The sequence below is a fragment of the Watersipora subatra genome, chromosome 4, assembly GCF_963576615.1.
Source record: "Watersipora subatra chromosome 4, tzWatSuba1.1, whole genome shotgun sequence".
NCBI classification, from domain to species: Eukaryota; Metazoa; Bryozoa; class Gymnolaemata; order Cheilostomatida; family Watersiporidae; genus Watersipora; species Watersipora subatra.
Window position 1 is genome coordinate 39,585,377 of NC_088711.1, and position 27,584 is coordinate 39,612,960.

Below are 27,584 nucleotides of genomic sequence, written 5' to 3' on the forward strand. Positions count from 1 at the left end.
GATGGAGAGAGAGAGAGAGAATGACAGAGAGTAAGAGAGAGGAAAAAATAGTCAACATCTCTCAAACAAATCTATCTTGAAATGGCAAATTCTAACATTTAAAGCTCACAAAAGAGTTCTGAGAGATACCTGTGCTATTAGCATTCTTTGTAGCTATTAACCTTTCCAGCATATTTTATTTTACAGATTTCACAAACTCTTCAGAAAATATAGATGGCTTTGCTCTAATTCAATTGTGGCACATCTAGTGAGGCCTGTTGTTTGTCTTAGCAGAAGCACTAAAAATGAACTCCAGAACTTAAATTTATCTAAACTGTTCTTATCATTATTTTAAATAAATATGTACGTAGATAGTTGATTTAATGACTGTTTAGACAACAGCAATGCTTAACAAGTTTAGTTCATTTTCAAACCTCTTTTCACAAATACCATAATAATATTTTACTTGTGTTTTAGATGATCATGTTGCAAAGGTGAGGAAAGCGGTCACACTCAATAAGTTTACTGCCAAAGTAAGATCAGGACTCAGACAGTCTTAAGAGTTATGTAGTTGCAGGGTGAATACGTGTTATGAAGTGTTGTAGTGTTATGTATTAGTCGATAAAAAAGCTCATTCTATGGTTTATCAAATTATGATCTCTAATCTCAGCGGTAATCTAAATTAAACTTGATAATAATCGAGTTGCTGTGAATAAAAGGTCTACTAAATAAATGTAACAAAGAGAAACAATAACTCAGCAGAGGGTGAAACAATTCATTTTCTTTGATCTATAGGCTATCAGCATGTTTGCAAATGTTTCTCAACTTTAATACCTTGGAATCTACTATTAATTAATTTATGTTAGCAATCATTGCGGGTAACAAAATGTGAAGTTTACCTTGTAAACAGAAAGTAACTAGGACAAGGCTAGTTCTCTGCTAAAAGAGTACACATACGTTTTTCAAAGTTATTTCTCATGTCAGTGTAAGCAGGTAGTCTTTATATTGTTTAGGAATACATTCACTATATCTGGATAGGTCATGAGAATACTTATGAAAAGGTGTTAAATGCTTTCTTTTAACCGGAACTGATAACTACAAATAAAAACTTATCATAATCTCATAAATATCATAAACTCTTATCATAATCTGAGCTTTACTCAACAATTAATTGACAACAAACTGCTGAAAGTGAGCTATCTACAACAGGCATGTCAAATATACATTTTATATTTCAGCCTTAGCAGCTTTAATCAGCCTTAGCAGTTTTACTAAGGAAATTGTAATAATTTAAAAACCATGAACACCATAACTATGTTGGAAATTCAATTGGGTTGTTTTGGTAAATATTTATTAGAATTTTTGAGCAATGGTGACAATGTTGTAGGTTAAAACAACTATAAGTCAAGACTTAGTTGTGTTTTTATGTTTCATATATCAATCCGGCAAAGTAAATAACTTCTGCTAAATTGAAGTTGAAGTGAAACACTTATATTGGAGGCAAAAAATGTTGCTATTTGAATGATAATTAATTCCTTTTTATCTTTTAGAGTGTATATTTACTGAATTCAAATATCACAGATGAAGTGATAAAAACTTTCACAAAATCGCTTCTAGCTACGGTTAACTTCAAATTGACTAAAATGTTAGAATGTAGATCATATGTATGCATTTGGCAAGCAAAGCAGGTGTTGCTTATCTGTGCCAAAAGCTTGAAGTCATTATTACGTATTGTTGTGGAATTTGATCCACTGAGAGCTAAGCCTAGGGCTGGGCTCAGTCATGCGGAATAACGAGATGAAGCTGTTGTTATACTCCGCTGTTGTTATATAGGTATAACAACAACGTCGATGTATGACAATCCGCTGTTGTTATACCTCGATGACTTTGTCGTCGAGTATAACAAGGCTGCTGTTATACCTCGACGACATCATAATCATTGCACCGGATTTCGACACACACCTGTATCAATTTGAGGTCTTCCAGAGACTCTAAAAGGCCGGGTTGAAGTTGCAACCACCCAAATGCGAGTCATTACAGCCCCAGGTACACTACCTGAGTCATATAGTAAGCAAGGACAGAGTTTCCACGGACCACAATAAAGTCCAGGTAGTCGCAGAATGGCCAAACCCACACAGAATTAAGGAACTCCAGAGGTTTCTCAGAACAGTCGGCTATTACTGACAATACATTTTGGAGTTTGTCACGATAGCGCACCCCTTGCACCGGTAGACGGCAAAAGGATAGCCTTGGAGATGGATCGGGGAGAAACAGATCGCCTTTAACAAACTGAAGGCCAGCATCAGCACCGTCCCAATCTTGGGCTATCCGGACCCCCGGCGGCAGTATATTTTAGATACAGATGCCAGTGGATGTGAGGTAAGGGCTGTGCTGTCATAAGAGCAAAAGGGCTGTGAGAAGGTCCTTGCCTACTACAGCAAAACTATCACCCCCTTGAAACATAATTACAAGAATTGCTCGCGGTGGTCAAGGCCAGTAAAGCACTTGCGGCCCTATCTGTATGGCCAAAAGTTCCTTCTACGGACAAATCACGCATCTCTCTGGTGGTTGTGTAGAAAGAGAGATTGTTCAAACAAGGTGGCCTGGTGGCTCGAAATCCTGGCGGAGTTCTGATATATCCTGGAGCACTGGTCAGGAACCCAACACGGAAACGCAGATGGGCTGGGTAGGCAAACCTGCGAGGACTGCTGACAATGAAGAACTGGATGGAGATGAGACAGGAGGACAGAGAGAAGCCACCCCTGCACACCCCAGGCAACTGGGAATGACTCACGAAAAAACGCCGGAGATAGGGGGAAAACCCCAAGCTACATGCGAAGTTCATGGGACCGTACCAGGTCCTAAAGGCCTGGGGCAACCACACCTATTTGGTAGAGAGACAGGGCCAATCCTCAATTCAGAGCAAAGCAAAACTGAAGCTCTACCACGCTTGTCCAGAGAGGCTGGGACAAGCCTCAGCCACCCTGGAGCCAAGAAGAAGCCCTAACATGAAGGGAGCCCGACGCAGCAGGCAGGAGAAAAATCTGGAGGAAATTGGAGACAACCCCTTACCAGTAATGCTACCCATTCAGCTGGGAAAAACTGCTGATGGAGGCCGCAAAAACCCAAGGACAGGAGGCAACTCCCGTTGGAAACCCGGCCAGACCAGAGGAAAGGGATAATCAAAAACGAGCTCAGTAATGACTGATCCAGTCACACCCGGAGAAACTCCGGGAGAACCGGAATCAAACCCGGCGGAAACCCGAACGGCTCTAACACCAGAGATCCCATCAGAACCTGTCCGACTTAACCCGAGGATGGCATGGACTACAAGGAGGCCAAAACGGTATGGGAACGGAGTGTGCTACTCAATGAGACTGGTGGAAAACGGTCCGGAGGTCAAAAAGGAAAGCGCCGAAATGGCTCTCTCAGCCGCTACCAAAGCTTTCCTTTCAAAGCATTTGTTCACTCTTGTCGACGTCAGTATGCTCGAGAATATGGACAGTGCGTGTAATACCTATCTGCAGGATTTACTGACTTTAGTCACAATTAGCTTGAAAGAAGCTGGGAAGCCTTAGATAGGCCAACACCGGCAAACGTAGTGGCTTACAAGGGAGATCAGGAATGATAAAAGGCGACTGCTCCAGGAACGAGACTGCCCCCAGCAACTGCCTGGCATGAGCTGTCTCAGGGCTGCTGCCTCAGAAGTGAATAATGAGGACCTGGACAAGACCCTGACAGGAAAGGAGGTCTGCCAGGTGGCTGCAATAAGCTCTCTCCCAAGGTCTAGTTTGGAGACCTTGGTCACCAATGGAGGGGAGTGTGTTGTGGAATGTGATCCACTGAGAGCTGAGCCTAGAGCTGAGTTAATGAGCCAGGCTGTGCTCAGTCAAGCTCGAGCCAAGCCGAGCCAAACCAAGCTAGCTTAGTCCAACCAAGTGGAACAAGAGAGGAGGGGGGGGGGGGGGGAGGGTGGCTCCCTGCTATATAAGCACAAATGTTTACAGAAGAGAGCAGAGCTGTTCTGCGCCTGTTCATTACATGTTGCATGCTTTCTATTGTAGCCCTTTACGAACGAAGGAGACAAATATATGTATAAACTCTTGTACTGAGTCTTGTACTTGTGGAGCAGCAGAGCTAGCGCACAAAAACCTTTACTATATCCAGTACCATGGTGTACACAGTAGCTAGTGAATGCAAATTAGCTTGTTTCGTTTGTATCTAGCAGGTTGCTATGTTTGTTTGCTAATATTTGTTGTTTCTATGAGACTCATCATAAAGAGCCTAAAAGCAATTATAATTACTACTTGAAATATGTAAAGACAAATAAGGATAGACAAAATAAAAATGAATTAAACTACCAGAGCTATTTATTTTTACGCGTAGCTGCAATATTGCTGGTGGAGATTTAAGGGTTTGCTACATTTTTTGATTAGGAGTTTGTAAAAACATGAATGATGAGGCTTCAGGAGTTGTGTGCCCTAAAGACTAAAGTGCTTTTGTCAATATTAACCTAATGAGAAACACTGCGCTGCAGATCAGGTGACAGAACTCTCTAGTGAGGTAAACAGCCAACTGAAATAAAAAATCAACTCATTCATCACTTATTCAACAGATCTACATGTAGATGAGTGCACCGATATATTGCTTTTATGGCTATATTCATTAAAAACGTAGATGAAACAGTGAACACATGCAGTAGCTATTTGGAATGGTGCCAGTGAATGACACCAAAATGAAACTATATTTTTAGTTCTTTCATTGGATCACTAGATAAGGTGAAGAGTAGTGGTTCGTGCATTGAACCTGACAAAAAATAGGACACCTTCAAAGGTCAGGAGACAATCAGCTATTATCTCAAACTTCTTTCGCTTTGCCACAGGTTAGCGAACATAAGAGAAGAGTTTAGGGTATATCATTGCATTTTACTCCAGAAGGAGTTATTTTAGGTTTTGATCTTTTTGACTTGCTGTGCAGTTTTTGATAATTGTATTCTAAGAATACATATGTGTTATTGAAAGATAAACTAACTGTAAAGGATAAATTTGGATCAGTTGGATTAAAAGTACTTTGTCAATAGCTATTTTATGTCTTGTTACTCCGATTAACAGCATCAGTTGTTCATACTTGGTTCTGTTTATCTTTATAAACAGAGGCTTTCCATCATGAAAAATAAAGAAACAAATCAGTGCTCATGATTAACTAATGAACACTTAAATAAAACTGTTAAACATGCTGCTATTCAAAAATTAACATTGAATACTAATGCATTAGGTGCATCCAAACGTGTTTCCTGCGTGCCAAGATATACTTAAAAAGCTAAAAGATGTAAAGCTCAAGTGATAAGCTAAGGCGAGTAGACTGGTGGAGTGGAGAGAGAGAGAGGGAGAGAGAGGGAGGGAGGGAGGGAGGGAGAGGGAGAGAGAGAGTGAGGAAGAGAGAGGGAGAAGGAAAGAGAGAGGGAGAGAGAGAGAGAGAGAGAGAGAGAGAGAGGGAAAGAGAGAGAGAGAGAGAGAAGAAGAAGGAGAAGGAGAGAGAGAAAGGGGAAGAGAGAAAGGGAGAGAGAGGGAGAGAGGGAAAAAGAAACAAAGGAAGAGAGAGAGGAATGGAGAAAGAAAAGGGGAGAGAGAAGAGGAGAGAGGAAAAAAGAAGTGAGAGAGTGGGAGAGGGAGAGAGAATGACAGAAAGTAAGAGAGCAAAAGATAGTCAAAATTTTTCAAACAAATCTATCTTGAAATGACAAATTGTAATATTTCAAGCACTCAAAGAGTTCTGAGAGATACCTATAGCATACCTTTCCAGCATATTCCAAGTTACAGATTTCACAAACACTAAAATTTTAAATAACATATATAGCTTTGCTCTAATTCAATTCTTACACATTTAGTGAAGCCTGTCATTTGTCTTAGCAGAAGCACTAAAATGAACTGCAACACTTAAATTTATCTTTACTATTCTTATCACTATTTTGAATAAATATGCAGATAGTTGATCTAATGATTGTTTAGACAACAAAAATACTCAAAAAGTTTGGTTCATTTTTCAACCTCTTTTCACAAATACCATAATAATATCTTACTTGCGTTTTGAATGATCCTGTTGGTAAGGAGATGAAAGCAGTCACACTCATTAAATTCACTGCCAAAGTAAGATCAGGTCTCAGGCAGTCTTAAGAGCTACATATGTAGCTGCAAGATGATCACGTGTTATGAAGTGTTGTGTAGTGAACGCACACTCGTCAAAAGAAAAGCTCATTCAATAGCCAATCATTTATTGATCTCGTGGTCTCAGCGTTAATGTAAGTTAAACTTGATATTAATCGAGTTGCTGTTAATAAAAGGTCTATTTAATGAATGTAACAAAAAGACACAATAACTCAGCAGGAGGCGAAACACTTCATTTTCTTTCATCCATAGCCTATCAGCATGTTTACAAATATTTCTCAACTTTTCATTCATTGATATTTATTGAATAGTTTATGTTAGCAAGCATTGGGGGTAGCAAAATGTAAACACCTTGTAAACAGAAGGTAACTAGGACAAGGCTAATACCCTGCTACGGGAGTAAACATACGCATTTCAAGGTTATTTTTCATGTCAGTGTAAGTAGGTAGTCTTTATATTGTCAAAGGGTACATTCAATATATTCTGACAGGCAATGAGAATACTTATGTAAAAGCGTAAAATGCTTTCTCTCAACATGAGCTGATAACTACAAGTAGAAACTTACTCTTATCATAATCTAGGCAAGATTGTTGTTGTTCTATGCTATTCTATTGTCGGCATATCATCAGATATAAAGCATAAAAATATATAGAACAAAATCAATATATAACTATAGTAGTCATTGGTGATGTATTTATCTCTGCCCTATGTATGCCCTATGCATCTCTGCCCTCTGCTCTCTGCCCTATGCATCACACTCTTTTGCAAAACACAATTTGTAATGACCCCATTATTTACCTTGACAATAATCATTTCACATTAACATAATTTGTTTACATTACTGTTTACATTATTTTTATTACAAATATAACTATATTTGTAATAAAAATCTATAAAACCTGTAATTTAGTTCACTTCAAATAATTTTGAAAATATCAAAGGGTGACAACTTCTAAAAATAGCTCATTCCTTTTTTGCAACATTTTAGCTAGAACTTTACAGGAAATTTTTTTTGCTAACGTTATAATAATCCTTTTAGAAAACATTGGTATTGAATGCCCCAGCAATGTTGGTTTGGAATGTTCGAGTGTAAACATCCATATACATATGCAATGACTTGCAATGTAAAAGCAAAATTAGGTGTAGCATCATTTTGACCTTCACACAAATGTCCCAGCAATGTTACAAAAAGATTATTTTCTTAATGTTTGAGAAAAGCCAATATTATATAAATACTTACAGTCAAAACTTTCTAAGTAACATAATAATATTAATAGGTATTATATACCTTTACATCAGTTAAAACACCTATGTGTTGTAACTTCACCTGATAATAGCTTGTGTCTACTTGACTTAATGGTTTGCTATAAATGCTTGTGTACTTTGATGGTAGCCTATATATTGTCACCTACTCAGGTAATAGATTATGCCTTAACTACCTTACACTAAAAGTAGCATATGTAAATACTTATCATAATGTTAGCTTATATATCTTGGCATACCATGATGATATGTTATATATTTTTACTTACCAGAATAGTAGCTTATGTTTTTTTTCATACCCTATGGATAGCGTATTCATTTTACTTGTCCTACATTACCTTTTATACCCTAACTTACGCTGATGATAACTTATATATTTACTTTTTTTAATGATAGATTAAATATATTAATCTAATAGTACAGTACATTTCAAAACTTACCCGGTTCTTCCATGTCTGAATTTTTTGAGAAAGCTGCTCTCCGCTGCCTTTCTTGAGATGATGTTGTTTGTAGTTAATCTTTTTTTCACAGCGCTTGATTTTTATCTGGTCTTTCTCAATCTTTCTTTTGCCTCATCAATGGAGTTTCTGAATGTTTCAAATTTTATCTGGAGCCTTTCTTTTTCTTGTGTCATGACATCTGCTTTTTCTCTCAAATTTTTCAGTTCATGTTCATATTTTGCCTTTTCTTTCTTTAGCTCCTCCAACTCTTTTTGTTCATTTTCCACCTCTTTCTCACCTCTTTTCCACCTCTTTCTTTTCTCGCTCAACCAGTAATCGACGGTATTTTGCGCAGAATAATCTATTTCAGTAATTGATACAATTACGTGTAAATTTCATAATGAAAATGGTTTAAGTAAGTGTATGGCCACTAAACTGCAAAATAGTCTAAATCTGTGTTAGCTGTCCGCAAGTCTTCATACCTTAAAACTTTTTGGTTTTTCTGTTCCTGTTAGTTGCTTGTTTCCCAATTAACAACGACATTCTTGGAACAGTCCATAACGTTACATGTAAAATAACGTTCCAAGCAAACATTTTTATAATGTTCTACAAACACTATCTGATGATCGTTATTATATTAAATTCTAACAATGTCGCAGGAATATTTTGCAAAATGTTGTGCAAAAGTATTATACTGATAATCTGCGGAATGTTACATGAATAAACTTTGCCAATGTTATCTTAACTAATTTAAAGAACGTTGTTATTAAATGTCCCAGCAATGTTCCAAGAATGTTACTTTGTAATGTTTGAGTGTAAACGACCATATAACATTGGCTTGCAATGTAACTGGAACATTAACATGTGACATAATTTTTATCTTTCAATTAATGTCCCAGCAATGTTACAGTTGAACGCAATAAATTTTTAAGTCCATCAAAGATATCCTGACCCTGACAATTTCACCCACTAAAATCTGCTTTCCAATCACAAACTTTTATCTAGGAGATGCAATGTTATTTAACAACAAATATATTTAGAAAGTTTGTGACCTTGGACCAACCACTCTAGAAAAGTATTTGTTTCAAGCATGCTGAGCAAAACTTATATTCTGTATACATAAATTCAAATGAATTGCATTTTTGTTTTGTAGTAAGATAACTTCAAGCAAGGTAGTGAAGGTTTGGGAGTTGTAACGCTACGCTTAAACCGAAGGAAAACCTTAAGTTTCACAAAATTAATTTCGGAAAATATTAATGCTATTGCAAAATTATGAAAATGATAAAATTATGTACACAATTTCCAAACGATTTTAATTAAATTGAGTTGATTTTTGCTTTGACCAGTCCCATTAAATTGATTTATAATCTAAACGTAATTTCACATTTAGAATCACGTTAAACTGCTGTTTCAATTTTTTTACTTGGTATTTTGATAGATCTGGCATTGCATTTAGTATTCTCAAGGTTGTATCTTGCATAGTGAGTTCATTAGTTTGCCAAATTCTCATGGTTTAACATTAACTATTTTTTACTAATTGTCAGCAAAATACAAATAAATTCAAGTACATGTATTAGTGCAGCATAAATAATTCTTGCTGTTTTTCATGGCAAAATTCAAAACTACAGTCTTTACGGGACTGATTAGGTATATAATGCAAATTCATTAAACATTTTAATTGCATAACAAAGTACTAAGAGTGTACACTTTTCATTGAAATAAAGAATTTAGTTTTGTTACAAAATTAATCAAATAATTAGTGATCATTTAAACAAATATGACACTTTTCATCAATTTAATAGTTGTACTAAAGACCTGGTAAAAAGTTGTTATATTATGATGTTTTTCCATAGATATATATGCCTAGATTGGCCAATAGGGACAAAGCCTGTCAGACTTAAATAGCATGACGTAACGTCATTGTATTGTACCTCACGCTTGACTGCACTGCTGGTAACAATGAAGCTTATGAGGAGAATTTGACAAAATCACATTTATTTTCACATAAAAACCTTCTTGGATACATAATCCAGTAAACTAAAACAATTCTGTGATAATATCTGATAACCACCTTAGATTAAAACTATAAAAGTTATGAATTGTTGCGAACAAGTCATAAGCCATCAGGGCTTTATTTGCCACCCTCTCCTATCCCCATTCTCTCTTTTCACCTTCTCCAAAGAAGAAGTGAGAAGGGGAAAAGAGAGAAGGGAGAAAAGAGATGGGGGCAAATAGCCCACCCACTCAAAGATCCAGACCCTGACTAGGTGAATAGACTAATATCATGTTGAACTAAACATGACAAAATATGATGAGCCTGTGAAGCTTTGATCTGATCAGGGAAATGGAACCAACGGCTTTCTTAGCTAGAGCTGGAACGAGACCAAGGAATGCAGGGTCGGACCAGACTCGGGGTCAGCAATGAGGGCCAAGATCGGGTCGGACCGGGTCAGCACAATTTTTTATGCATTTAAGGTTAAGAGATAGTTCTATTACAGCCTAATGTTGTTACATCAATAAACTGAGATAGAAGAAACCCTTATCACACCAATCATTATATTTTGTGGCTTGGTTTATAGATGCAATCTACAATTTATGGCTAGACATTGGTGGATCAATGCTATTCAATGGGTGATAGATTAATGGCATGATTTGGCTAGTGTTTTTATTACAAATTTTATTTTCAACTGTTATTATAAACAACAAGAGATTAGTTAAGAAATACTTTACAAATATAGAAATAGATAACCCAGCATAGTGGAAAGCAAAAATCCATCACTTCCCTAAAACTTCTGGTATTAGTGAAAAAAACTAAAAATAAAATAAATTTGCTGGATTGAAGGTTCTTACACGCGCTTTTAAATTCCTCAGGATGCCCTCGTTGTAAATGCCTCAATAGAATTGAGGTGGATCGTTCTTTGTAGCCTAAAGGTTGACTTGCAACAAGATTCACATTTCAGTTATTTAGTATCAAAATATTCACCATGTTTTACTCTGTTGTGTTGTAGGTGCCAAATACGGGGAAAGATGATTACAAGCATTTAAAACCTCAAAAATGAAAAGCCGCCGTAGATTGGAATCTCTTTATTTCGATGACGTAGACATTACAGTTTGGTTATCGTCTTGTCACATGATGTTCTCATGTAAATTGAAAAGCCAATAAAAAGCTAAATATAAAACTTATCGTAGCACTAGTTTATGACAAACACTTCGGGTTTTACCAAATACCCCGAATCAAATATAGATGCTCGCTACTTTACAGTTTTGTTTCGGCATTATTCAATCGTCAAGTCGTCATCTGATCGTGTGACCCAATATTTCGAAAATAATTTTTGCAGCATTTTTCGATTATCACAGGTGACCAACAGGCTCGTCATGATTATCAGACAATGATATGTACTCCTTCGAGCTAAGGTTACAAAGTTTAACGATTTTTTACGGTAAGTTATAAGATATCAGTGCTAAAAGTGACAGCATTACAATGACGATAAAACAGACGCGTAAGAACAATAGACATGGTTTTATTGAATGCGTGAAGTATATTTATAAAAATATTTTGACGATTGAGGTTGCATGAAAGTGTAAACAGAAACCATCCTGTAACAACTACGTCCTATTTGAGCCGTTTGGGAAAGCAAATCCAAACTACAGCGGTCTCGTGTGGCTGCGATTAACTGTTCGTTTTTTAACTTTTAAGAGCTTGTCAAGGCAAAGTCAAGCCACCACGATTCTTGACTGTGATTAGGGATTTTGTTGCTTGGTTTACATCATAGTTGGTAACATCTACGATGCTAGTGATACAATCATTACATTTCAGCTTTGGTGACCTAGCCAGCTACATAGCCAGCGGTAAAATAATCATTCTGTCTCATTTTTGACTTAAGACATACTTGCATACTCATCATATTTAGTCATGTTTAGTTCACCATGATATTAGTCTATTTACCTAGCCAGGGTCTGGCTCTTTGAGTGGGTGGGCTATTTGCTCCCCTCCCCATTTCCTTGTTCCCTTCTCTCTTTTCCCCTTCTCACTTCTTCTTTGGAGAAGGGGAAAGGAGAGAATAGGGATAGGAGAGGGTGGCAAATAAAGCCCTGATGACTCATGATTTGTGTGCAACAATTCATACCTTTTATAGTTTTAATCTAAGGTGGTTATCAGATATTATCACATAATTGCTTTAGTTTACTGTATTATGTATCCAAGAAGGTTTTTATGTGAAAATAAATATGATTTTGTCAAATTCTCCTCATAAGCTTCATTGTTACCAGCAGTGCAGTCAAGCGTGAGGTACAATACAATGACGTTACGTCATGCTATTTAAGTCTGACAAGGCAACCGATAGGAATAGCTATTATTGGCCAATCTAGGTTTATATATCTATGTGTTTTTCAGGATGTTTTATAGCTTCTGTTCTTTGGTATGTTTGAACCATTTTGCAGCATCACATGTCAATAAGAGTATGTTATAAAGTTCAAAGTTGGCAAATTGAATTTATGAAGCATTAAATTAAATTCAGGTTAAACTCAACTTGCCAATATAGGAGAGCTCTTAACAGAAAGAAAAACTAAATAATCTGCAAGAGGCAAGCCAAGGTTTTTGTAACAAAACATTGCAGCAGACATGAGTTCGCAATAGCTAAAGCACTGACCATCAGTCACTAAGACAATGTCAAGTTAATTTCAATTGTCAAGACAACATCAATTTTTCTACCCTGTTTACACATTTTTATCTTGCTTGTGTACTTGGCATCATTTTTATGGGATTTTATTTGCCGTATTTCACGCAAGCTTTTAAATCGACAGCCAGTATATAGCCATACCATGTAAATGCAGCGCTTATTTTCTTTCATCACATTTTTTGCTATTTGATGTTTTAAAGCAGCCAATCACAAATGTCAGTACAATAATACACGAACGCTTGCATGTGATTCTTTGAAGACATAGAAAAAAGCTAAGCCAAATGAATAACCATCTATATATATATATTTCTCAAAGTTGGTCGTATGTATACTTGTGTATTCGTTGTTGTATTTGTCCAGCTATAGCTATTATGTTAGCATTGTGTCTACACATTATGATGCCTCTGTCTATATAATTATATAATTCTCAAAATTGGTGCACCCATCCATATGTGGGTCTCTCCGGCTATGGCTATAGCTATAGTTTTAGCTATAGCTATGGCTATAGCTGTAGTGTGCGCTCTAGCTTTAGCTATTAAGCGTTATGATACCCCTGTTAAAAATATTTATTGTATGGTTCAATTACTAAATTTGGGGTCAATACCAATTCTTCTCACATGAACAAATACGCTGTATTCATGAAAAGAACCTCGACATTCTTTTTCCTTTCGGTCAGACAAAGTACAATATCTCATTTTTACATTTGTACCAGTATCGAGAGATAATAGTATCGTCCTATTCAAAGTTTTGATGAATATCTTTTGGCGAAACAGTAACCTTTTAAAACCACACACTTCTATGCAAGAATTGCTATTATTAATTCAACATATTCCGGATTTTTATTTTGTTTTCTCAGTTTGTAATATTTGTATCATCACCAAATTTTCCTTTATTGTAATTATTGCAAAACTGACCTAATTTAGCTATTACTTGCAACTTATTTCACATTTATATCTAAACCATTTTATAGTTGTTTTATTTTTTGTAATTTATTTGACCTGCACAAAAAAAATTCCTAATGATATGAAGTTTGAAAGTTACGGTTGTTTGACAAAATTTGAAAACATTTACAGTTGTTTTTATTTTCTCTGTTAATTTATTTTAATTATACAAAACACTTTTTTCATGATATGTAGTTTGAAAGTTGGAATGAAAAATGCTGTTATATGTTAAATACAAATAAATTTTTTGTCCAAAGGCTTTTTTATTACTCAAAGACTTCCTTATTACTTTTTAAAAACTCGAAGATAGATAATAGCTAATTTTTATATTTATTGAGCTGCTATGTTTGGTACAACTTGTGTTTATTTATGTCGAAAACCGATAAAGATGGATAATTGAAACAGCGAACAATTAGCATTGTAAAATAGTCTGACTGTCTGAGGCTGGCTAAACCAAATTCTTGATAGAAAGGTCGGAGGAATCGCAAATGTTCTACTCTGAGTAGTGCTGATGTTCTGCCTTTAAGCTGCCGGGCAACAACATCTATAAAGGCAATTGCTTATGAAGGTGTTTAAAGCCAAATATGGTCATTAACTCGACCAATGATTTGGTGGAACTGCTTCCTGCTTCTAAAATATAAATCCTAACTGTTTACATGTTTTCAGAATAATAAAGCCTGCCTAACAATTAATTCTGCTGAATCTAAAATCTTAGTGCACATTCATCGGTGGAGTTGTAAGAACTTGAAGTTGTGTGATTGCAGCTAAATTTTATGTGCAACTAAAATTGATTGTTGCAAGTGACTGCTGTGTGAATACGCTTTATAAGACCTTTTTGATATCAGCATATTATTGTGCTCTCATACTAAACTAAAAAACTGGTGGGTATCGCTCAAACGGTGAACTTCTGAGACTTACTCTTCATGTAGTCATAAAGCCTATTTCAAAAATAATATGTACTTTGGGAAAGCTATGGCAATGCTTAATGATAGTTATGCATATAAGACTTGTGAGTCTAAATATAGCCTGGCCATCAATTTTGGAAGAACAATTACTGGCCTGGGTATAGTAGTTAACACAGCTGCAGTCACAATGTACGACAGCTCCAGAGCAGTAGAATGCCACCATATATTATAGCCACTGCTGTATCAACATGATTAATAAAAATATGTGAGTTTATATATTTTCAGAATGTTCGTAACATTCATGCTACAGACCAAAACAATAAGGTAATGGCAAGGGCCTACGTGCGTGGTCATGTGAATAGTCCACTTGCTGAGTTCATGTAAGCTGTCAGAAATCTCCAGCCTGCATAATACTGTAGTCCATGACAGTGAAGCCATCGAGTGCTATTTGAGGAATGGTATTAACTATTAAGCCGCTGATCTTTTAGAGTTCAACTAGAGGGGAGTTCAACATGTCAGAGAATTAACAGAGAATGTTCTAGCTAGCAGTCAGAATAAGTTTGTAGGAATCTGTGACATAAGAGAGTTTTTTGTACGGGTATATAAGCTGAGATTGATAAGGTTCGTTGAGGAAAACAGGTTAAGCCAATATGCTTAATTATAGTTTGAACAGGGAAAATATTGTCTTCCTTAAATAGAGACAAAGCAGGAACAGTAGAATGTTTATTATAAATAATACAGACCAGTCTTTTAATTGTTTTTTATCACCGTATAAATAGATGGCTGGTGCAATCCTCCAAGCTTCTATATAACACAGATTTTCCGTTACTATATTGTCCATTTTCCTTTTTTTGGACAATATACACTAAAATGGGCTGCTTTATAAATTTCAGCTGTATGTCCAGATGTTCAATATGCCAAGACTAATTTAATTTAGTATCTGCATGAATGTATGTACCAAGAACCTTAATTATTGGTACCCTCTGATGGCAGCATACAGTCACTCATATGAACTACTTATCGAACTCGAAATCAATTTTGTAGGGTTTTATTATAATGAAGTTACTTTTTACTATAATTCAAGTGAATTTATGAGCAATGCACCAACATTTCACTGAATTCAGGCCAACGTTTGCTTCAACTATGTTGTCATTTAGGCTCCTATTTTATTGTTTGCAATCAAAATTTTAACGCTGAATACAAAACAAATTTAATATTTAACATAACTTTTTAAAATACAAACCAAATTTATCTTTATTAATGAAGTAATTTCATTCAACTTTATAGTTTTGCTTCACGTAATGAAAACATATCTTCTAGAAGATATCACTGTTTTTTTGGCAACAGTGCTTGTTTCAGTTTCAAAATTTGTTGAAAGCTTTGCATTTGTTAAATTCAAAATTCTGAGTAAATTTTTTTCAGCTATTCCATGATTATAAAATACCTGCAAATTATCCGCATGTATAGAAACAAATGTTTTTGCAAATATGGTTACCAATAATCGAGCTGTGTTTAATAATTGGTCTATCATTTGGGTGATGTAAAAATGACTATTTCAAGAACCACCCTCAAGGCATGGCCACATGCAATGTTTTTTTCGTTACTTTCGATCAAAATCACGAAATGAATGAGAAACACAGAATTATTCGGCCGAAATTCACAGAATTGTCAGAGCAGTGCATGCACACCAAAATTGTCAACGAAAAGCTTTTAATTGGCTAAGCAAATTATTAGCGAGCGCGATTTTAGCGGGTATTATGACACGCAATAGAAGTACCAGTGCAAATCGACATAGTTCATACAATGCAACTGCATAGATTGCGCTATATTGTTGGCTTTTTTATTGATCGGATACCATGGCTACGAATCGTTTCTTTTTCAATAATAGCAATTAATTTTTAGCAACAAAAGTTACGTTGTAGAAAGAGTTGCCATCTTTAGCGCAATCAAGTCAGTTGCATTATATTTACTATGGCAAATTGAGTTGGTATTTTTATTGCGTGTCGGGTCATATGCCTTGGACTACATAAATCGCGGAAGCTGCTAAAATCGTGCTCACTAATAATTTGTTTAGCCAAAGAAAAGCGTTTCATTAACAAACTCGATGTGCATGCACAGCTCTGACAATTCTGTAAATTTCGACTGAATAATTTTGTGTTTTTTATTCATTTTGTGATTTTGGTCAAAACCAACAGAAAAAAATCGGCACGTATGGCCGTAGTTCACAAATCGGTTCTTTGCAAACAATCATTTCATAGCAGGATAGTTTGTGTATTTTAAACTTTTAAAAGATTAGTACTGTTATGCTGTGAATGAGTCATTTTTCTTTTTTCAATGGATGTTTATTTGCAGATGCACAGCCGAAAATTGTCCACAGACAATTCCCGAATGACACGTTTCGTAAACATGCATTCTTAAATTTGAGAACCGTCGATTTACGAATCGTGGTGAGTATGTTTTACTGGCTGAGAAGCGTAAAAGCGATGGTGTTGAGAATGGCGTCCAAGCAGCTGTAACTATGTTTCAATGCCATTGATGGTGGTCTACGTTGTAAGTGTTTCAAATCTATTAACAATGATATATTGCTAATTAAAAGCTATTAGCTCTCACAACTTTGTTTCAATCCCCTACGTAATCAGTACGATCAGCAGTAGTCAGCAGTGTTAATTTCTGAGCACATTTTGTAGCTGACAGCTTTGCCCACTGCTGTTAAAATTAATTATCTCACTCAAAAGTTGTTATTTGTGTTGCAGTTGGTCAATTTTTCTCAAATAGTTTAGTTGCAATCAAGTTCTATTACATAATCACTTCAACTATTACATAATTTTAATGATAAGGGATTATTAAACCTTATGTTAATCTTTGATGAGTAATTACATCTGCAGTTTAGTTAAAAAAAACATCAAGAACTCTGCCATCAAAACTACTCGGTAGCTAATGCGTTATTGCATGTACAGTTGAGGTCGGTTTACACAAAGTCTGCTCATTAAACTATTTATGAATTATGCCAAGTTAACATCGATTGTGATTACAAGAAATTTGGTAATATTCACTATGGAGAACTCTTAATTTGACTACGAATTTTTAAACAAATAAACAAGAGTTGCTGAATCATTTTTATTTTGATATATAATTTTATTTTCGCACAAAACTAAATGCACAAGTTTATAATTGTGACAACCAAAACAAAATAGCGAGATAGCCTAGAATTTATATGCACTGATAGATTTAGCTGTGTATGCTTTAATTACCTTGTAGTTAAAGTTATCTATAATATTATTAACTGGTTCACCAGTTACTTTCTGCAAAAATGTGCATCAAGATTCAAACATAAAATTGATCAATTTAAAACAGAATCAGTCTTCTTTGTTGAAAAAGTGACATGTGGTGCTGTTATTGTTGCCGGCTTTAATAAGTCTGGTTCTGAGTTTAGGGAACCAAAAGTAGAGAAATCTTTGTCAGTATGTCAATATGTCGCATGAAATAAAATACACGTAATACGTTATGGTTAAGGTGAAACCGAACAACTTTTATTATAGACAGAATTGGTCTATAAGCTATTTTTAGTTTCGGTTGACTTTGTTGCCTTTTGTGCTGACAAAAATCAAAATGTGTGAAAAAGATTAATTTTGTTTCAGCTCCTCTTACTAAATTTCAGAATATTTGAAAGCAATCACATTTTATTTCGTTTTCATCTCTCTTTCAACAGCAACATGGCAGCTGTCAGCACTCATGAACCTATGGCCAGCTTCCAGATATTTTTAAATAGTTTTCTTAGCCTAAAAATATATGCTACTTATTCAAAGTAATCTATATATAGATGGCAGTAATCGTCTTTTCATTGTTTTAGACCCTGTGTCTAGTTGAAGCAATTAAAAGCTAGTGGGATTAAAATGGTAGTGGGATTGAACTCACAACGCTGGTAAGATTGATACACATACTAAGCATCCAGTCCACTACTCCTCGCAGCTATCTTGCCCTGCTAGCATAGTGCTCCTACTTATTGCAGCTTCTAACCAGAGTGCGTGTGATTTTGCATCCAAGTAGCTGAATAAACCCAGCTCAATTTCAAGGATGTGCAATCTTTTTCCCAATTTTTTAATGATGTGATGGTTGAGTGTTTTTAGTGACGCAAGTTTTTCTGTGAGCTGCCTCGGGTTTAAAAAAACACTGTTTTCAAAGCGTATACTCCTTTTAGCTGGCTTACGTGCTGAACAGTTTGCATGCCAAAATAATTGAGTACAAACAAAACTTCATTTTTTCTTTTCTTTACAGTTTTTACGTTTTTTCTTTATTCGTTTTAACTAAAACTATTTTTCAAAACCAACTATTTTTTTATCAATTTCATTTGAAAGGTTGTCGCTTGTATTCATATTATTGTCATTTGTACGCATGTTATATGGATATTGTAAACTAACATGTAAAATTTCCTTTCATCAACAGACGAGTAGTGATTTCAAACAAAAGCTCATCATAAAAGCTCATTAAATCATTCATTTTGTATATTATCTTACACACATGATTCACATTCTCTCTCTGCTCAGCCAGGCAAAGCGCATTGTTTACCATTGGGTGCTTCAGTTTTTGATTCAACTACTATACCTCATTTTTATGTCTATACCAGCATCGCTGCCCTTAAGATTTTGATTGATAGCTTCTACAGCAACAGTGATCTTTTTTATACTCGAAATTCTTTTTACTCTTTGTTATTATAAATTCAACTTTTTCGTGGTTTTTATTGGTTTTTTTTTCTATTTGTTTAAACTGTATCGGCATCAAATATTTTTATCGCCACTATTGTAGTAGAACAGACTCTAACTAGCCATTACTTACTAATTACTTCACATTTAATCACTTTTACTGTTGATTTACTTTTTCTAGAAATTTTTTAAACTGCGCAAAACACATTTCTTTTAGTATGAAGTTTTAAAGGAATCATAATATCATTTTCAATAATAAACTTTGTGTGCAGTCATCAATTTCTTTAGGTCTTAAAAATTATAGAAAAGTTTGGTAGTTTGCCTACTGGGAGCATATTAAAAGCCTACTAGGAGTCTGCCACTCTTAAAAGGTGTAGCTTATTATTTTTCTATCTTCTGGTGGTGTAGAAATTATAAAAGTAGGTATCAGCCAGCTCAAACATGCTGGCTCAATATAATCAAATCACTATATGAATGCCCAAACAAACTATATGAATGCCCAAACAAACAAACAAACAAACAAACTATATGAATGCCCAAAAAAAATAATTGCATAACAATTTACTTTCAACTTATATATACAACATATCATTCTAACTTTTAAATGAAGGTGTTTGTTTACTTTTGTGAACTTTTCATTCCTTTGTGATTCATAAAGTGCTGGCTGCAGTGCCTAGTACAGCTCTAAGCTGCTTGCAAGTGTTTTGCTGCCGATGTGACTTTAAATATTTGTCTTCTAACCAACAATTCTAGGATAATGCTAGCTGAATTATTTAGCGTGAAACGATGAAATATTGGAATGTGTAATGAGTATGCCCACAACTTATTCCATAGTATAGCCAGTTGGACAGTGTAATGTATTGGAATAATGCCTGTCTGCATAACTGGAGGTTCTAAGTTCAATCCTAATACCAAATGGATTTTTAATTGCTAAAGTTTAATTGCTAAACTGGACACAAAGATGACAAAAAAGCAAAGAACGAAAGATTTAATGGTTTTATTTACACTTTAGAATGATAAATGTAGTATGTTAAATAAAAGCAAAGTTTCAGTACAAAAACTTGTTCTTTACCCATGCAACGCCTGAGTTTCATCTAGTCCACTTCTATAAGAGACGTAAATAAGGTGTCATTTATGTTCTAACCAGCACAATTATTCATAAAAAATACACTGTTTAGGACATCACAGTCATTGTCACATGCAAAAATAAAAAAATACCAATGTTTCAGCAACCCTTGTATATTTTCTGTACAATTTAGTAGCTCATTTACAGGTTGTCAATTGTGCATGTTCTATTCTTTTAATCGCAATCAATGTTAACTTGGCATAATTCATAAATAGTTTAAGCAGCAGACTTTGTATAAATCAAACGACCTCAACTAAACATAAAATAACTCATTAGCTAATAAATAGCTTGACCACAAACTCTTGATCATTGTTTAATTAAACTGCAGATGTAATTACTCATCAAAGATAGACATGAAGATTAATAATCTTTTATCAATGAAATTATATAATAGTTGAAACGGTTATGTAATAGAGTTTTGCTGCAACTAAACTATTTGAAAAAAACTTGGCCAGCTGCAACACAAAAATTTAATTTTAGAGTAAGATGAGCAGTCTTAATACATCTAAGTGCTTTGTTATAAATTTTGAACTTCAAAGATTGTTGATTTTTGTAGTGTACAGTATAAACTAAACAATTTGGTTTTAAATAGTGTTGAGAGTATCAAATATTTAGGAGTTTTCATAAATAACGATTTTAACTGGAGTGGGAACATCTATAAAAAAACATTCAAAAGCGATGCAGGTTATTGGCATGCTCAGACGTAATCTTTTGACAGCACCACCTAAAATGAAGCTGCTGGCATATAAAACTCTTTGTTGGTCCAAAGTGGAATTTTCATCAGAAGTGTGGGACCCCAGCCTGAATTTTCCTATTCAATTGTTTGAGATGGTACAAAACAAGGCTGCTCGTTTTGTTGTCTGAAGAGGAGGGAGAGTGCTACCCAAGAGAAGAAATTGTTGTGCCTTGATTCATTACAGAACCGTAGGAAAGTTCAGAGGGTCAAGACCTTTCATAACATAATGCAATCTGAAAACTTCTTTTCTCAAGAACTATATGATTTTATTTAGCATTGTTTTAATGATGAGCGTGTTGGCACTCGTCCAAAATGTCAGGGCCAGCCAAGAGCTATCTCATCTAATCGAAATGTGTATTTTAATAGCTTTACACTACAAACAACTAGAGATATGAAAATATTTCAGTTGATACTTGTACGATTCTGATGGTGTTCACTTCCATCTACGGGTAGCCTAATGACTCTATTTTAACTTAAACTTGAAAAAAGTAGTGTTATTGGCTGTTAAACAAAGACAGGTAAGACCAGACCGGTCCATTGCAATTCTATATAAAAGTAGGCAGGGCCGATGTTTGTTTGAAATTTTTGATGTGTTTGTATAAGCTCTGTTGGTGGCATAACTTTCCCTAAACGACGCTGCTTAGAATGGCTAAGGCCTATCCATAACCTTAGTTTTACAGTATTTGCTCAGTTTAAGTTTATTAAATGTTTACAAAGTGAGTCAACACTCTTGTTTGCATTATAATAAACAAAACGTCTAATTGGGGTTGCTGCGCTCGAAAGGTTTTGGTCGTGGGTTTGGCCCCAAAATTTATTATAATTTGAGACTCCATGAAGTTCAATACATTTGAAAGTTGACAACGACGCATTAAACTTCCTTAGAAGTTTTTCAAATATATATATCGAACAGAGCAGAACCGCAAAAAATCTCCGCTATCCTGTTTTATTTTTTTCAAGCTGATATGTAGTTTAATCAACGTTTTAAAGATAATTAACTCATCTAACTACTTACTAACTATGAATACCATTGCCATATGACTGATGAGTTGACTGCTCCAGTTTTACACAAGCTATTGCGATGGCTTGTGTACAAACAGAGCACTCTTGGATCATTAATAGTTTTTGACCTACCATATAAAATAAAGGAGACAACTCTGATGTAACCAACTCTGATTCAAGTTTGAGAGCCATTCTCTAAACTTATTTGGAAAGATTTTTCTATGCAATTATTTTTGTCTTTAAAACTTCATAAAGGAAAATATCTCTCTTTTTATACCAAATGAGCGTAGACAGGTTTGCTAGTCAATAAGGCATTAAACTTGTTGTTCAGTTGGAAAACGTCGAGCATTATTACGGATGACCAACCAGCTGTATTCAGTGGTCAGATTCAGGGTTTGTAATTGCAGATTATTGGTTCAATCCCAGTTCAGGTCCATCTGTTTCATTTTTATGTAGGTAGTTTATATATGCGTCGCTTGCAAGAGCTCTGTTACAGTTTCTTTGCAATTTCTAGAATGAATCTTACAAGCTCTGGTCATTATCCTTGCAACTTCAGTGTAATCACTGTTTAGTCAAACACCACTTTTATTATGGTCAATTTATCAACCATACTTCGATTTGGCTCAACAGTGAACTATCCATAACCAGTTGAATTGGTACCAAGAACATACATAACAAGTTGAATTTATCCAAATTTTTTGCATTTTTCCATCACTATTAGAAATTTTCCATATCTATGATTTTTATAATACGTGTTGTGTTGTAGGCTAATTGTGGGAAATTTTATCAAAATGCTTTGGTTAAGTTTTATAGAATTTTGGTTGCGTTTGTTTATTCTTGCCCTAACACCATAACAATCACGTCAAATCCACTAAACATACCATGTAATGTGCAGTACTTAAAACCAGTCTCTTTAATATACCATCGCCTTGCCCAGCGATCAGTGTGCTTTTAGCTATACCAACAAGCTTTCGGTTCGCTGTGCTGAAAATGTCACCATAGAGTATCTGTGTTTAAATCCAACTAAGACATAATTTCTTCCATGAATTTAGAAAGTATTGTCATGGTGTCTGCGCAACAAAAGTTCTAGAAAATTACTGAACGAATCGTAAATTCCAGCGATAAATAAAAAACGTGACACAAAAGTTCTAGCTTAAAAATCCATCCTCGATTTATACGTCGGTGACGATAATATATATAGAATTTAGTCATTTTATAGCTATATTATTATATTATATTATATATATATATTTATATATATATAATATATATATTATATATTATTGTACTTATTGTATATCGTATTACTTTTAGTTATTATGCCATGCTAATATTTGTGCAAAAATAAACACATTTAATAATAAACAATATACACAATAAACAGCATTTAAACTATACCATAACTATCAAGATATTTACAAAACTTATTTTAAAAACAATTTTAGTAATAATCTTTGTATTTGTAAGGTGCAACGTTTGTGGAATGTCCTTCAGCTTTGAGAAGAAATGTTGTGAACAGGTTTTTCATGGCACGCTATAAAAATATTAGTTTGCTTCTGAAGTGCAACGTTAGTGGAATGTTTTATAGCTTAAAGAAGAAACGTTGTGGGAAAGTTATGCTCACTACATTATAGTAACGTTGTACCCGATTCGTTGAATGAACTTTCTGTGAAACATCAGCATGTTTGAAAATGTTTACATAGTTACATTCTACTAATGTTCTGCAACTAAAGTTCTTGGGATGTTAGCTAATATCTTTGAGGCAAAGTCGTGGAAGGTATATTTGTGAAATATGATGTAACATCCTCCCAATATTTTGTGAATGTTGTGCGAGATCATTTGCTGAACGTTTCACAATGGTGGATTACCATGTTTCAACTATATTTGAAACTAACGTTATATGGATGTTTACACGCAAACATTCCAAAGTAGAATTTCTGTAATATTTCTAGGACATCCATTTAAAGGTGAAAATAATGCTGTTCTATAACGTTGCAGTTACATGACATATCAATGTTATATGGACATTTATGTTCAAAGCTTCTAAAGTAACATTTCTGGAACATTGCTGAGACATTTAATAACGATGTTCTCTAACAACGTTACGATAATGTTAGCAAAGTTTATTGTTATAATATTTTACCTAAAATGTTACAAAAACATGTGACGTATTTTTGGAAGTTGTCATCCTTTCATAATCAAAAATTATTTGAATTGAAGCAAACTACATGTAAAAGTTTTATAGACTTTTCATTACAGATATAAAAACAAGCAAAATAATGTAGAGAAATGAATGTCAATTTTTGCCCTTCATAACAAATATCGCAAACATGATTAGATTCCATTAGAAGATGGTTTGCGCTGCAGTGTGTTAGCTACATTATACGGCCATGATAAATGATTCACAACTGATTGTATATCTCTGATTTGATTTAGATTTATGTATTTGATGTTAGTATATTATATAATATACTAACAGTAAAATAGTTTCAAGCAATTGAATATAATGATGTAAAAAATCACTTGTGAATGGTAGCTCAAACAGTAGAATTTGCTACTATTAATGCTCTTACATTTATACCTTAAATTGTCACTGTAGTTTAAAAAAAAATGTGATTGGAAGGTTATGCGCAGTATATAAAAGCAAAGTTAGGGGAACATTATGTGAAACTTTACCAGAATGCTTGAAATTGTTTACATTTACATCTCATTAATGTTCTGCACATAACGTTCCTTGAATGTTATCTTATATCTTCCAGGTAACATCAAAGAAAGAATGTTTATGAAATATAACATACTGTTCTTTCAATATTGTGGGTATTTTGTATGAGATCATTTGCTGAATGTTTCAGCAACGTATTTTCCATAACGTTGCTGGAACATTGTGGGAAATATATTCAAGCTATGTATATCTCACAACGGTGTGGGAAATAATGTACATTCCAGGAATGTATTTCCCAGAGCGTATTTCCCACAACGTCCCAGCAACACAGTTCCCACAATGCTGTGCAAAATATGTTCTAGCAATGTACTTCTCACAATGTTGGTGTGACGTTAAAAATGTGTCTACAATAATCTTGTGACAGCGTTGCGATGAAGCTTTTCTGAGATTTTTTTGGAATATCTCTGGAATGTTCTAGGAATGTAAAATTGTTAGTTGGGTTCTTGATGTTCATTTGAAAGGCTTATGCATTTGCGCTCCACATCATCAACCTCATTGCTAATAGAATTTATTTTGTGCCAAGTTGTGTTTAATTCCATTTTCAGTCTGTCAAGTTGTTCTTCTGTCTTTTTTTCAGCTTTTTGTAGATCATCTCTCAACTTGATCAGCTTGTCATTGGTTGTATCCAAACTACGTTTTTGTTTGGTGAATGTGGATTGGTGATCATTAAATTCTCCTAAAATATATTTCAAGAAAGCTAAGAAATTAAGGAATTGCAGCTAAAAAATAAAAAATCAAATCCATGAAGTGGAGCATTGTTTAAATTTTGTTTAGAAAGGATGTGAGAAAAATGAATCAGATTTGCACAAGGAATTTGTGTGTGCGCTCTCAAGCAATGTTTTATTCTGTCTACTTAATAGGTACAAATAGAAATTACCAAAAATACAAACATGAAATAAAAAGGACTGTCTGATAGTTCAGGATTAGCAGCAGGACAGCCTCGCTGGCAGTTTGCAGAATATACACAGTTATGGCATCACACAGATTACCGAGCATCAGTAGCACCATCGCCACCAGCAGCCCAAAAGTACTCCGCCAGCTTCATTTTTATAACACTTTAAGCCAAGTCATGAAAGTCAAATAAGTATTTATTAAATACTTTAGTTGCAGCAAACAACATAGATTTTTGATCTTTCCTAGTTTTAAAGTATTGTGTTTTAAAAGCATTGCTTATCTTTAATCTGCTACAGTAGCTGTGATCAATTATGTACTTATAATTGTCCTATATAATCTACTTGTAACATACTTGTTAATTTTGTAATATGCCTTTGAAGGGATATGTTACCAACAATTGCTGTTTCTAAAAACTGTGTATGACTTTTTACAAAAATTGGTACTTTGTTACGTAATACCACAACCATCATTTTAATTTTATATAAAAGTTATTCTAAACTATGATAAAAGCAGTGTTCGTCCGTCTGTCCAAAAGCATCAAGACTAAAATTGCGCACTAAAAATTGAACTCAGATACTCTAATGTACAGTCTGACACTCTACCAAGTGACCTGACACTCTACCAAGTGACCTGACACTCTACCAAGTGACCTGACACTCTACCAAGTGACCTGACACTCTACCAAGTGACCTGACACTCTACCAAGTGACCTGACACTCTACCAAGTGACCTGAAACTCTACCAAGTGACCTGACACTCCACCAAGTGACCTGACCCTCTACCAAGTGACCTGACACTTTACCAAGTGACCTGACGCTCTACCAAGTGACCTGATACTCTACCAAGTGACCCTGTCAAATTTATATTGAGACAAATGAAACAATTATCTGCATGAGTTGAACTTAAGAAAAATATGCTAGCAACCCATCTTAAGGTCCAAACACACTAGGCGATTTTATCGCGAGCGTCATGAGGAGGACAGAGATATCGCTGGCGTGTGCATAAACACACTTGAGCGATTTACTAGCAAACGATATAATGGACACGCCCCTAAACTGCCAATAAAATTCCGTATCAATAATGTTTCTTCGAAGTTGTTAATAAATTTAGGTCAGTCAATATGGCGCCGTCTAGGCGACAATGTAAACAACTTACGCGTTTGTTATTAAACTATCTCACTGTCACGGATTGTACACTGCCTACACTACAAGAAAACATGAGAAAAAACGATTATTGTATTTTTAACTGTAATATTTTTTACTATTTTTATACATATTTTATTTTGTAGTGGTTTTTTATACTTAATCTATTAAATATTTACCGTTCTCAACATGGTCAACCTATGCAACGATTGACTCCAAATGTTGGTTTTAAACTCAGATTTTTGTAATTTTATTTGTTATGGTATACAGGTCTGGGAGTGCTATTATTAAATTTATGAACAATCCAGTGTTTGTTCTGAAGATGTTTCAATTGTAACAAAATAGCAATATGTCGCTGCTGTACGTTGGTGAACAGCGATAAGAAATAAGTACCCGCCATAAAATTGCATTCTGGTAAAAGCCAACCAATTGAAATGCATCTCGCTGGCGATAAAGTTATGTAGAAAACGTCTAACGTTATTGCTCTACATGAGCACCCTGAGAGAATTCTAGCACAGATTAGCGCCACACAGTGCGATATCGCTCTGAATATTGCCTAGTGTGTTTATACCTTTAGGCGTAGTTTCTTTTTGCAAAATATTTTATTTTTGTCATAATTTATTGTTAGCAATGAACAGTCTGTTTAAAAGCATTATGGCTACAAATTTTTAACAATTATACATCTATAGACTTTGGGTGACTTTTATCAAACAATAGTACCACTAAAAATTATGTTCATAATTTATCAGTAATAATAATGCCGTAAACTGTAATAGTTTGATCAATCGTCTGACTCTGACATGGTCACAGCCTTTTCGAAAATGGTCGAAAAAGTGTACGCTCTAATTCTGCTACACATTTTTGATAATTTTCATAGTATCAGCTAATGTAAAT